The sequence below is a fragment of the Abramis brama genome (genome assembly GCF_963993115.1).
Source record: "Abramis brama genome assembly, chromosome: 5".
Taxonomy (NCBI): domain Eukaryota; kingdom Metazoa; phylum Chordata; class Actinopteri; order Cypriniformes; family Leuciscidae; genus Abramis; species Abramis brama.
Window position 1 is genome coordinate 12,411,989 of NC_139967.1, and position 13,043 is coordinate 12,425,031.

Sequence of the window (13,043 nt, forward strand, 5' to 3'; positions counted from 1 at the left end):
AACAACACAACAACAAAACATTGTGACAAACTTTGACAAAATGTTGTATGGACAAAAATTCTGTTTGAAATTGTATAAATAAGATCCAAGACGACTAAGTACAGTTTTTCAACATTCTAAAGTTTTTGAACAGACGCTGTTTAGTAAAAATAATACCTTAGGTTAAATTTAAGCAAAATCATTACATAAGTCTTCTTAGAAGATAAATAGAAGATATGATTTTAATAAAACTTTAAAGATTTGATTTAAACTTTTAAGGTTATGCTTTTAAATGAATTTAGTATAAACTCTGGATGTACTCTGAAAAGGCGTTAGCAGACTAGATTTACTGTGACATTGTCCCCCGAGACTCATCTGGTCTGATACCCTGTTTCCTGAAGCTTCAGTTCACACTGTGGTTTATCTCTGAAGGATCTGGGGCTGTAAGGTGTTTTTATTCATATATTTATTTAGCTAAAACTTTGTTTACATTTTAGTAACATATGTTATTAATAATAATTAAATTTAAAATAGAGATTAGTTCATTTTTTAGAACCGTGTGTGTGCACGCACTCAAAACAGCTTAGAAATATTTATTTATTTCATTTTGAAAATGTACAAATGTAGTTTTCTGTGTTTAGGTTTACGGTACAAAATTCATTATAGCTATGGAAAGCCTCCACCATAAAAATCGAAACCCTGCATGGACAAAAAAAAAAGAAAAATGAAAAAAAAAAAATAGATTAAATGAGATTTAAGACGAATAAGTACAGTTTTTCAACCATCTAAAGTTTTTTGAACAGACATTGTTTAGTAAAAATAATACAATGGGTTAAATTTAAGCAAAATCATTTATATCATACATAAGTCTTCTAAAAGATAAATAGAAGATACGAATGTATTCAAACTTTAAAGATTTAATTTAAACAGTCTTTTAATTTTAAAAGATCTAATTTAAACTTTTAAGGTTATGCTTTTAAATGAGAGAGAGAGAGAGAGAGAGAGAGAGAGAACCACTCTGTGATTTTATATTATATTATATAATTTATATACTTTTAAAGAATAGAATGATTTATGTAAGATGGATTTTATTTTTGTTTATCTAAAACAATTGGTTTCAGTAGATATTTTTATAACCATTTCATTTATATACTTATAAAGAACAGAATGTTTTTTTTTAAACTTTAGTTAGTGTGAGATACACTTCACAGTTTCACTGTTACCTTTGGAATGCGAAGGAGCAGAAGGAGGGGGGGTCACGGGGGGGCCTCTTTTTGAGAGACTTTTTAATTAAGACTTTTAATAATGTATTGAATTTAAAAACATTATTACGACTTTTAATAATGTATTAAATTTAATAAAAAAAATTACAAAAAATAATAAAAAAAAACATTTTATAAAGATATCATTTAAACTTTGAAATAAATTTAGCCCTAACACAATGTCTCATTCTGATCGCTGAATAAACCCTAGGAGTCAGAGACCGTCAGGTGGTGCTGTAAGAGAGAACCACCCTGTGATTTTATATTATATTATAAGCAATTAATTTATATACTTTTAAAGAATAGAATGTTTTTCAACTTTAGATAAATTAGCAAGATATTATTTTATAACCATATCATGTATAGTTTTAAAGAACAGTATGTTTTCAACTTTAGTTTAATTAGCACGATAATTATTTTAAAGGATAGAATGTTTTTTGTATGACATTGTTTAATCAGTGTCTGAACACCACGTTTCAAATGTCAGAGCTCAAATGCGAAGGCTGGGAGAGGGAATCCTGTGACAAACACAAACAAAAACACACACACACACACACACACACACACACACACACACACACACACACACACTCTGGCTGGTGAGGCATTCAGGAAAAACTTCTTTTTCTTCTCACTTTTCCAAAGGGGTCCACAATGCTCTGGAATGCGGAGGATATGCTGACACATATCCTATATATATATATATATAACTGCTTGTATAATTGTTTTTCAATGGTCGTGTGACACACTTACACAGTCTTTTTCTTCTCACTTTCCAAAGGGGCTCACAATGTGCTCTGGAATGCTGACACATTTCCTACATATACAGTGAGAAAAATAAGTATTTGAACACCCTGCTATTTTGCAAGTTCTCCCACTTGGAAATCATGGAGGGGTCTGAAATTGTCATCGTAGGTGCATGTCCACTGTGAGAGACATAATCCAAAAAAAAAATATCCAGAAATCACAATATATGATTTTTTAACTATTTATTTATATGATACAGCTGCAAATAAGTATTTGAACACCTGTCTATCAGCTAGAATTCTGACCCTCAAAGACCTGTTAGTCTGCCTTTAAAATGTCCACCTCCACTCCATTTATTATCCTAAATTAGATGCACCTGTTTGAGGTCGTTAGCTGCATAAAGACACCTGTCCACCCCATACAATCAGTAAGAATCCAACTACTAACATGGCCAAGACCAAAGAGCTGTCCAAAGACACTAGAGACAAAATTGTACACCTCCACAAGGCTGGAAAGGGCTACGGGGAAATTGCCAAGCAGCTTGGTGAAAAAAGGTCCACCGTTGGAGCAATCATTAGAAAATGGAAGAAGCTAAACATGACTGTCAATCTCCCTCGGACTGGGGCTCCATGCAAGATCTCACCTCGTGGGGTCTCAATGATCCTAAGAAAGGTGAGAAATCAGCCCAGAACTACACGGGAGGAGCTGGTCAATGACCTGAAAAGAGCTGGGACCACCGTTTCCAAGGTTACTGTTGGTAATACACTAAGACGTCATGGTTTGAAATCATGCATGGCACGGAAGGTTCCCCTGCTTAAACCAGCACATGTCAAGGCCCGTCTTAAGTTTGCCAATGACCATTTGGATGATCCAGAGGAGTCATGGGAGAAAGTCATGTGGTCAGATGAGACCAAAATAGAACTTTTTGGTCATAATTCCACTAAACGTGTTTGGAGGAAGAAGAATGATGAGTACCATCCAAAGAACACCATCCCTACTGTGAAGCATGGGGGTGGTAGCATCATGCTTTGGGGGTGTTTTTCTGCACATGGGACAGGGCGACTGTACTGTATTAAGGAGAGGATGACCAGGGCCATGTATTGTGAGATTTTGGGGAACAACCTCCTTCCCTCAGTTAGAGCATTGAAGATGGGTCGAGGCTGGGTCTTCCAACATGACAATGACCCGAAGCACACAGCCAGGATAACCAAGGAGTGGCTCTGTAAGAAGCATATCAAGGTTCTGGCGTGGCCTAGCCAGTCTCCAGACCTAAACCCAATAGAGAATCTTTGGAGGGAGCTCAAATTCCGTGTTTCTCAGCGACAGCCCAGAAACCTGACTGATCTAGAGAAGATCTGTGTGGAGGAGTGGGCCAAAATCCCTCCTGCAGTGTGTGCAAACCTGGTGAAAAACTACAGGAAACGTTTGACCTCTGTAATTGCAAACAAAGGCTACTGTACCAAATATTAACATTGATTTTCTCAGGTGTTCAAATACTTATTTGCAGCTGTATCATACAAATAAATAGTTAAAAAATCATACATTGTGATTTCTGGATTTTTTTTTTAGATTATGTCTCTCACAGTGGACATGCACCTACGATGACAATTTCATACCCCTCCATGATTTCTAAGTGGGAGAACTTGCAAAATAGCAGGGTGTTCAAATACTTATTTTCCTCACTGTATATATAACAGCGCCTTCAAACTTTCTGGCATACAAACATCCTCTTCAAAAACACATGATCTAGGGATAAAAAGGTTCAAATAGGGCAAAACTTTCTGTCAAACCACATGATCTAGGACTAGCTAGGTCAATAGGGCAAACCATAACAACATATGCCGGAAAGACACCGGAAGGTCAACCTGTCAAAACACATGATCGAAGGGATAGGAAGGGTCAATAGGTCATCCATAACAATAGAGGCCGGAAGGTCAACCGGAAAGGTCAATGACAACCGGAAGCCATCAATCATTTTGACACATGGTATAGGGTTATCACTACTCAGGCATAATCATATCTTTAGACAGGAACTTAGCACCTGACACCATTTTTCAGTATTCAGAACAGGAATGTAAACCGTAACTCTTAAAGTTGAAGCATCCTTGCCCTCATCCGCATGCTGTCCCAGATGAATGACTTTCTTTCTTCAGTTGAATATGTTGGATTACATTTTTATTAAATGTTTAATTTAGTTTTTCCACTGCAATAGTATCTAAACTGATAAAGTTTAGTAGACTGATTTATTGAGTCTCCAGCAAAGAGTCTCCGTTCCTGCCAGACCTGTTTTCTCTATTGTGTTTTAAATGAATCAGATCACTTGATTCTCACCTTTCGGAGCCCATACGTTGAATCGTTAGGTTGATTGACTTTCACCTTTTGTCATTAACGGCTCTGGGATGGCTCTTGGAATTGGAGCTCCTGGCCAGTATCAGCATGTGAATAGTTATGCTGATTCAATTGGACTCAGAGTAGGGTGTGTTCCTACTTCATTTGCATGCTTTGTTCAGAGTCTCCACCTCTATGTAATCCCTCCCCCTTGGAATGTATATAACTACAATGCATACTGTATTAGAGTTAGATCATGTTGGAAGTTTCTACAGCCGCGTACTGCAGAGTTCTCAATAAAGAATACTTCTGTTTGAACGTGATCCCAACTGTCTCACTGGTCTCTGCTTCGAACAAAGAGAACTTTACAACAGATGGTGCCTTGTGACCCGGATAGAGTTCCAGCTTCTTCACCTGAATCCAGATTGAAACAGCAAGCTCAACAAAAGATCTGCTTTCCAGACTGCATCTTTTGGAATCCAGAGCGAAACCTCTAGCTAAACAAAGACTGCCAGACTGAATCTTTCCAGCTTCCTCCAGATTGAAAACTTCAAGCTCAAACAAAGATCTGCTTTCCAGACTTCATCTTTTGGAATGCAGAGCGAAACTTCCAGCTGAACAAAGATTTCCAGTCTGAATCTTCTTTTACAACCAAGGGTTGGTGAGTGCTACTCTATTCAAAAGAACCAATGCAGACCAGTACAAATGTGCTTTTCCTCTGCACCGTTCAGAGAAGTAGTTAACAAACAGCTGTAGAGTTTGGTTAACTAAAGATAAGCCTCTAAAAAGTTTTCTTTTAGAGATGAAATTGATCCTCTGTTGTTGACAGGGAAGATTAACAGTTACATGTTAATATTGTGTGTATGCTCTTGCTAGAGAAGACCTATCTATAAGCTAGAGAAAGTTAGCATCAAGTGCTAACAGGTGGTGTCCTTTGCTTTAGGCAGAGAAGAATTAGCTTTACGTGCTAGTTATTTCTGTTAATCCTCTGTTCTTGTCAGCAGGGAAGTTAAGTGTGGTAATTTGGAAAGTTAACAATAGTTAAGCTGTGTTAACAAGTGTACCCTCTATTGTAGACAGTAGAGAGAAGTTTTAGTGTTTGTTTGTGGTAACAAAAATTCACAAAATGTTTAGGAAAAGTACTAGACAGATTACACCTTTTTGGACAGATAGTGAATTCAAGTCTTTGTTATCAGAGCACATGGACTCAATCGTGACTGAGGAAGTCAGATTGAATTTAACAAAGAAATTTTGCATTAATCCAGGCAACGTTTGGTCAATCGAAGATTGTAAGAAGGTACTAGGAGAAAGTATTCGCAAGAACAGTGTCAAAGGCATTATCTTCTGTCACAGAGAATTTAGCTTATCCATTGTACAAGAACAAGCTCGTTGTATAGATAATTTGAAAGAACAGAACAAAAAATTGCTTACTCAAGTGTCCTGTTTCACGAAAACGGTGGGCCTCAAGGCCTCAACCAAATGTGACTCAGAAAACCAACAGTCAGATGAAAGCTATCCTGATTTACAGTCTTTTGATAGTATAGAGGGCAATGTCAATGCAGATGTAAATGCAGTTGAAGTGTGCGTAGCTAGACAAAAGCCTCAGGGAAAAGGTGTTGATACAGTTTCATTTGCAACCCCCATATTGCAGCCACAAGCAGTCAAAACATCTTTATGTCCTAAAGATATTGAGAGAATTGCTGAAAGTTTGCCATCAGTGCAAAGAAATTTTTCTGAGTTTAGGAGAGAGTTGTCCAAAAAGATGCGGCTCTACGATATGTCTCTAGCTGAAGTCACTCAGCTAATATCACAGATCTTGACTGAGTCAGAATTCAATGATTTTGAAAGTGCTGTAAACAATTCTGAGTTTCAAAATGCCAGAAAAGATGAATTGAGAGATGGAGTTTTGAGAGTGTTAACGAACATTGTTGGACCGAACGTGGACTGGTCAAAGATCACTAGTTTGGTACAGAAGAAGGGGGAAACTGTTTGTGATTACACAGAAAGATTTTGCCAGACCGCTGCCACTTACAGCGGAATTGCTGACACGCCAGAGAAGGTGTTAGGTGATAATGGCCCTTTGGTTCACACATGGTTTCATTGTCTTTTGCCAGAACACAGAAAGGCGTTGCCTTACTTAAACATCACATGGTGTACGAGAACCCTGGAAGACAACTTGGACAGTTTAGCTATTTGGGAAAGAGATTCTGATGTCAAAGAGAGAGTAAGAATTGCAGCAGTTTCTGTTAAGGTCAACTCAGAGAAGCCAAAGAAACGTAAAAGTCCTAGAGAAGCCAGTTGTTCTTACTGTGGCAAGCACAGACATTTTGGAAATGAGTGTAGGAAAAGCAAAAAGAACTTTAAAGATGTAAATAAGGTTACTCAGCTTCTGCTTAGCCTGCTTGATACTCTGAAGCAGCCCCTCCCCTCCTCGTTAGACACGTGGGGCAACTTGATAAGGTGTTAACCATTTGGGCTGTGAGTGCTTAATTTCCCCAGAAACAACAACAAAGATGAAAGACTGATTTTTGTTTAATAGAACAAAAGGAAAGTGACTGTTTCAGCCTTCTTTTAGGGGACCCTGGTTAAGTAAGACTCACAGCCTTAAATGTTATGCCATAGAATATTGCAGTCAGACAACCATCCTCTGTTAATGATGTCTAGTAGGACTGATGTTTCACTGGAGAATGAAAATGTGCCAATTTTCTCACACACTGTACAGTGTGTACACAACACAGGGACAGAATAGGACACGGTTCAGTGAGGGCCCTGGAAAGAACTGACGCAACAGGCGTTCGGGGGTGAACCCAGTGTGAAGACACTACCTCATAGGCCTTTCCCCATTTAGTCCATCCTTACCTCACTGGTCCATAGGTGTCAAATAAATTAAGAAATAGGGAAAGAATGAAACAACAACAGCAGACTCTGAAAACGCTACAACCCTAGTGTTTAAACAAATACTGCTACAACCCTAGTGTTTGGACAAATACTGCTCTGTCGTCTTTTGTTTTCTTTCTTCCTCTTTGCAGATAAACACTTGATGGCTCTCCTGAGACCCATATGCAAAGACCTCCTCATCTGCGTATGAAGCCCCAACCTCAAGAAGACAACCAGACCCACTGCTGAACGAACTATCACAAGAGAAAATGAAAAATACACAACGCAGAAAATTCACGGACCCTACTCGCATGTTCGTTTCTGTGTCAACATGCAATTACAGAAAATCAACACAGAACATGTGTGACTTATGGAAGAATGAAGTCCATGCCTGAATACTGCTGGTCTGCCGTTTCTTTGTTTTATTGTGTTACAGGTATGTGTGTATGCCATGATGTCTTCACAAGCGGCACCCTGGTATAAAACATCACCTCAGATTTCCATGAACAAGCCTCATGAGGGACAAGTCATCAGAGTGACTCTACGTGACAAATGGACTCTACAGGAAACAGACTTCACAGCTATTCAGGCGCCATGGACTTTCAAGACTTCCACTCTTATGCTACATGGTTTTCTGTCTAATCATGTAGTTTATATGACATTTTACACCCTGCGTCACAGGTGTCAACAGTTATGGTTTTGAGAAGAACTATGACACTCATGTAAATCAAGGACACAACACAGAATAAGTTATACGTGCCTGTAACTTACACAAGTTACAAGAATTAACTTTTAAGTGTATAAATTTGTATTTTTGTGAGAGTTATTAGAACTCTCAAAGGGGGAAGTGTTGGATTACATTTTTATTAAATGTTTAATTTAGTTTTTCCACTGCAATAGTATCTAAACTGATAAAGTTTAGTAGACTGATTTATTGAGTCTCCAGCAAAGAGTCTCCGTTCCTGCCAGACCTGTTTTCTCTATTGTGTTTTAAATGAATCAGATCACTTGATTCTCACCTTTCGGAGCCCATACGTTGAATCGTTAGGTTGATTGACTTTCACCTTTTGTCATTAACGGCTCTGGGATGGCTCTTGGAATTGGAGCTCCTGGCCAGTATCAGCATGTGAATAGTTATGCTGATTCAATTGGACTCAGAGTAGGGTGTGTTCCTACTTCATTTGCATGCTTTGTTCAGAGTCTCCACCTCTATGTAATCCCTCCCCCTTGGAATGTATATAACTACAATGCATACTGTATTAGAGTTAGATCATGTTGGAAGTTTCTACAGCCGCGTACAGTGGAGTTCTCAATAAAGAACAACTTCTGTTGAACGCGATCCCAACTGTCTCACTGGTCTCTGCTTCGAACAAAGAAAACTTTACAACAAATACAAACAAAGATTTTCAGAAAACTTATCCTTCTCTGTTACACAAAGTGAACACAACTGTAATCCAGATGACACCAGTGGATGACTCAATGGCAAAACAATGTGTGAACAAGATTTTAAACTTTTAAAACTGTAAACCATCGCTAAATGGTTGTCACGGCTCATAGCAAGGAAGACGGAGATGAAAGTAGTTCAAACACTTTCTTTAATAATCTAAACTCAGGAACAGGCAAACAGGTGAGACATGAACAAACAATACCAGACCATGAACAGAATACAGGCAGGAGCTTAAATACACAGTGATGATTAACACAAATGACAGGCAGCTGTGAGGAAGTGATCAGTGTCCATGGTAACAGATTAGTGGCAGGAAACAGACAGGGAAACACAAGTGAGGAATGAAAACAACTAAAAGTCTAAGAACAGGGGCCTGTTTCAGAAAGGAGGTTAAGTGAAAACTCTGAGTATGTTAACCCTGAAGTGAGGGAAACGCTGGGTTTTCTGTTTCAGAATGGGAGGTAGCCTATGTCAAACCTGAGAAAGCAGAGCAAGTCAAGCCCATTTCTGAAAGAGAGGTAACTTATACTCAGAGTCAGTTACCATGGTCACCTAACCTGTTCGGGAGCAGGTTCTCTTCGGTAAACCCAGAGTTTCTTTCGGTCTCCTCCCCTTTTTTTAAAAAGAGGAAGCAGTGTTTAAACACCTCATTCATTCTTTCAGTACATTTATTCATTGCTGTTTTTACTGCTGTTTTTTTCTATTTTTTTTTTTTAATAAGATGAAGTCTATATAACTCCTTAACTGGCAACTGAAAATACAGTAGTAGATTAGAGTTACATAATGTAGTTCTAAACAAATTCTACAGAATTAAACTGTGGCATTTACTGAAAATCACTGAACTATGTTCATCTGTGCAACAGAAGTTGATGGACTGTCCTCCTGCTGTTCTTCCACACTCTGGGGAGATAAGAATACCCATTTATACTTAGATTTAAACTTAGATTCTATAGGCTACTCCACATAAAAATGTCAAAAAATCTGAATGTGTAGATTGTTTGATGTGTAGACACATAATATTAACATTACCTTTGTAGGCCTCTCTGAGGCAGCAGAAACTCTTTATCCCCATCGGCCTGTGAAGATGAGCATTTGGTCGAGTACACTTTATAGCACTATTTGTCATCATTTCTGGTGTATTGAGTAGGCTACTTAACAACTGCCTCGGGTTCTGTTGGGACAGGAGGCTCCACAAGACAGATATTGACATCAGAATCTGTTGGGACCAACAAAAAACCCAACCCAAAGTAAAATAAATGGAAATATCAAAAATAGCCTATATAAAAAATAACGCATATGTAAACCTCTTACATTTTATGAAGGCCCTTGGATCTTCGGGATTGACTGGCTCTGATGAAGTCCCTCAGCCAAAAATGAACATAATGGTGACAATGGTTAAATCATAAATTGCTTTTTTTATTTTATTTTTTATTCTTTTTTGCCAGTTGTGACCTGGAATGTGTTTGTTTTTCCCTTCTTTGCACATATGATAGACTATCATCTATCCATCGCCATCTACCCACAGTAGAGTTTTAATTCTCAATCTGTGCTCAATGAAAGGGTTGAAGCAGGAGCGGCTGGTAGTTGGAATGTTGCCGTTCATCTGAGGCCACACACAATAACAAAGACCTACTTCAGTGTTTTCAGATGCATCAAACAAAGATTTATCTGTATCTTTGCAGGGAGTGTTGGTTTATAGTCTGTTTTGTCTAGAAAATACACTTTAAAACAAAACTAGTATACCAAAGGTTTTACAAAATGTTTAAGGAAGTGTATAAAGGGGAGTCACATGGGGAAGTTGTCACAACGGATGTATCTCAGCAACTAGTGTTTTGATCAGTGTTGATGTGGGGATATCACATTACAAGTAACTTTTAAATGTGCAACAACATTTTTGAGTTACTTTTCAAATAAGTAACGCAAGTTTTTATTTGCGTTTGTTTTCTTATTTATTGACAGCCTTTGTGTCCTCGTGTTGAGAGAAATCGGGAGTAAGTGCAGAGTGCTGTGTGAACATGATGCTTATTGTAGATCTGGACTAATGTGAACTTTTACTCATCTCGCTGGCACTAAAACAGATTAAATATGCCTCAAAAGAAATAAAAATAGAAAAACAGTGGAATGCAAACTCAGAATATTATGCAAATATGCTAAATAACACATATATAGGCTACTTTATGCATTTAATCTCATTTTATTAATCAATGTCTTTGCTGCTGTCCTTAGATGATCTGACGTGCTAGGTACACGTACAAATTACGGTACGGTACGGTTCATGGTACAAATTACGTTTTGGCAAATCGGGCAAGTGGCATTTTAAAATTCCCCAAATGATCAAAGGTTGCCCAGATTGTGTTGAGCCTGCCACACTCAAATGCGGATGCTGAGCGAACCTTTCCAGTTATTGGCCTAAACAAGACTGACACCAGGAACAGACTGTCACTTGATGGCACCCTGTGAGTGATGGGAAGTTCGGATCATTTTACTGACTCGCTTGTTCGATCTCGTTCATTAAAATGAACGAATCTTTTTTCGAGTCATTTCGTTCATTTAAGGGGCTTTAAATGTTATACTTTTAACAGACAAATTCCCCGAACACATCCACCTACGCAGTCTTTATCATATTCTGAATTAAGAAATCATTATAATGCAGTCAAAAATAATTTACAGGGATCATAAATAATTACTTTACCTTCTGAGTCTTTCGTTCATTTGTCACGTGACAGACGCAATGAACGGATTGAACCCTGCTTCAGATACGAGCCTCCTGCAGAGGTAGTGAAGCAGGCCAACACTGCCACTGTGGCATAGGCTACAACAGGCCTAATGTGTGAAACTTGTGTTGTGGTTTTCTGGGGAGGTGGAGTAACTATTATGTGTCCCTTTTGTTTTGAGATTTTTTTATTGTTTTGATGTTGTTGTTTTACATGTTTGTTATTTAATCACCTCTATCTTTATTTTTTTATAGTGCAATCAATAAATTAATTGTACATTTTGAAAAAACTTTTCCATTCTATTAGTTTTTTTTTCTTTTTTTTTTTCATAAATCAGGGTTTATAAACAAGGACTGACATTTTTAAAATTAGGGTTAGGGTTACGCGCACGCACTGATGTTTTACAGAGTCTCACTCCAGCCAAAGTCCCAAAGTTGGCAACCCTGTTGTGGTGTTCTGTTCTTGGGTGTGTAATAACGAACACAGCAGTCTTTTTGATGTTCCTAAATTCGAACCGCTGAAGACGCAGTGGCTGAGTTTTGTTTTCGAAGGGAATATTCCCCACGATCAACGTCAATGCATTCATGTTTGCGTGAATAATTTCTCACCAGACTGCTTTATAAATGAGGGTCAGTATAAAGGTGGTTTTGCTAAGAAGCTGCTCCTAAAAAAAGGATTGGTACCAACTATTCGTGTTCCTGCTGCACCTCCAGAAGAAGTGAGTGTAACGTTTTATTAACCTTTATATTAATCTTTGCAAATCGCTTGCTGCACGCTTCACGATGAGTGCGGCTAAGGTTTACACTCGGTACATTACGGCATGTTTTCTATGTACAACGTTCTCAATATTATTCATAATCCCAAGTTTATAATGAACAACGCGTTATGGTTATTGTGTTATTACAAACTGTGTATGCACAGAACAGAGGGGCGGGGTGGGCAAAGCTCATTATCATTTAAAGACAGATGCACAAAATGGCGTGCTGAAAACAGAGCTGTTTTTGACCAAGTAAAATTTGTGTTTTCTCATTACTATATACTAAATACTAATGAGATTTTTTAATTAAAGTGTATTACAAACTTTTCATTTAGACCCTAAAGAATCATAATAACTTGTACAAAAATGGCATTATATGACCCCTTTAATAGCTTTAATAGTTAACTCGTGGTGACAAAGACATTTTATAGTGCTTTATACATCGATATAACACTATTATTGTGCGCATTATCTGTCATGCCCACTGGAGCCTCATCAATAGGTCATGCATGCGCTGAACACCACTGATTCAGAGGCTCTGAAGTAAACTAACTCTGGAACAGAACCTGCTTCGGAGGCGGTTATGTTTAGCGAGTAAGTTGCTATGGCTACTTATACCCTGAAAGTTACCTCTGTTTTTGGAACCGAAAGTTGAGGATATCAGCTTATGTGCCTATCTGTTACCATAGTAACCTATTGTGTCAACCCACCCATTGTTAACTAACTCATTTACACCTGTGTACTGTATATATACCTCCTGTTTAGTTCAGTCTCTTGTCAGTTCTTGTTAACATTAAGGGTACGTTTACACGACAACAATGTACTAAAAACACCAGCGACACGAAAACGTTGTCAGAAGGATCCACGTTCACACGGATCCTTAAACGATTAAAAATGCTGTATTATTCATGCCAGGCCAGTAGTTGATGATG

At 38.0% G+C, this 13,043-nt stretch overlaps 1 long non-coding RNA gene across 1 annotated transcript; it reads right to left on the reverse strand.

The window, feature by feature from the left end:
* Positions 1 to 9,423: 9,423 nt before the first annotated feature.
* Positions 9,424 to 10,076, reverse strand: LOC311083303. The gene is made up of 4 exons (XR_014606268.1): positions 9,952 to 10,076; positions 9,798 to 9,856; positions 9,670 to 9,716; positions 9,424 to 9,540 (listed from the first exon to the last, which is right to left on the reverse strand). It is a non-coding gene; the product is annotated as an uncharacterized lncRNA (long non-coding RNA).
* Between the last annotated feature and the right edge of the window lie 2,967 nt (positions 10,077 to 13,043).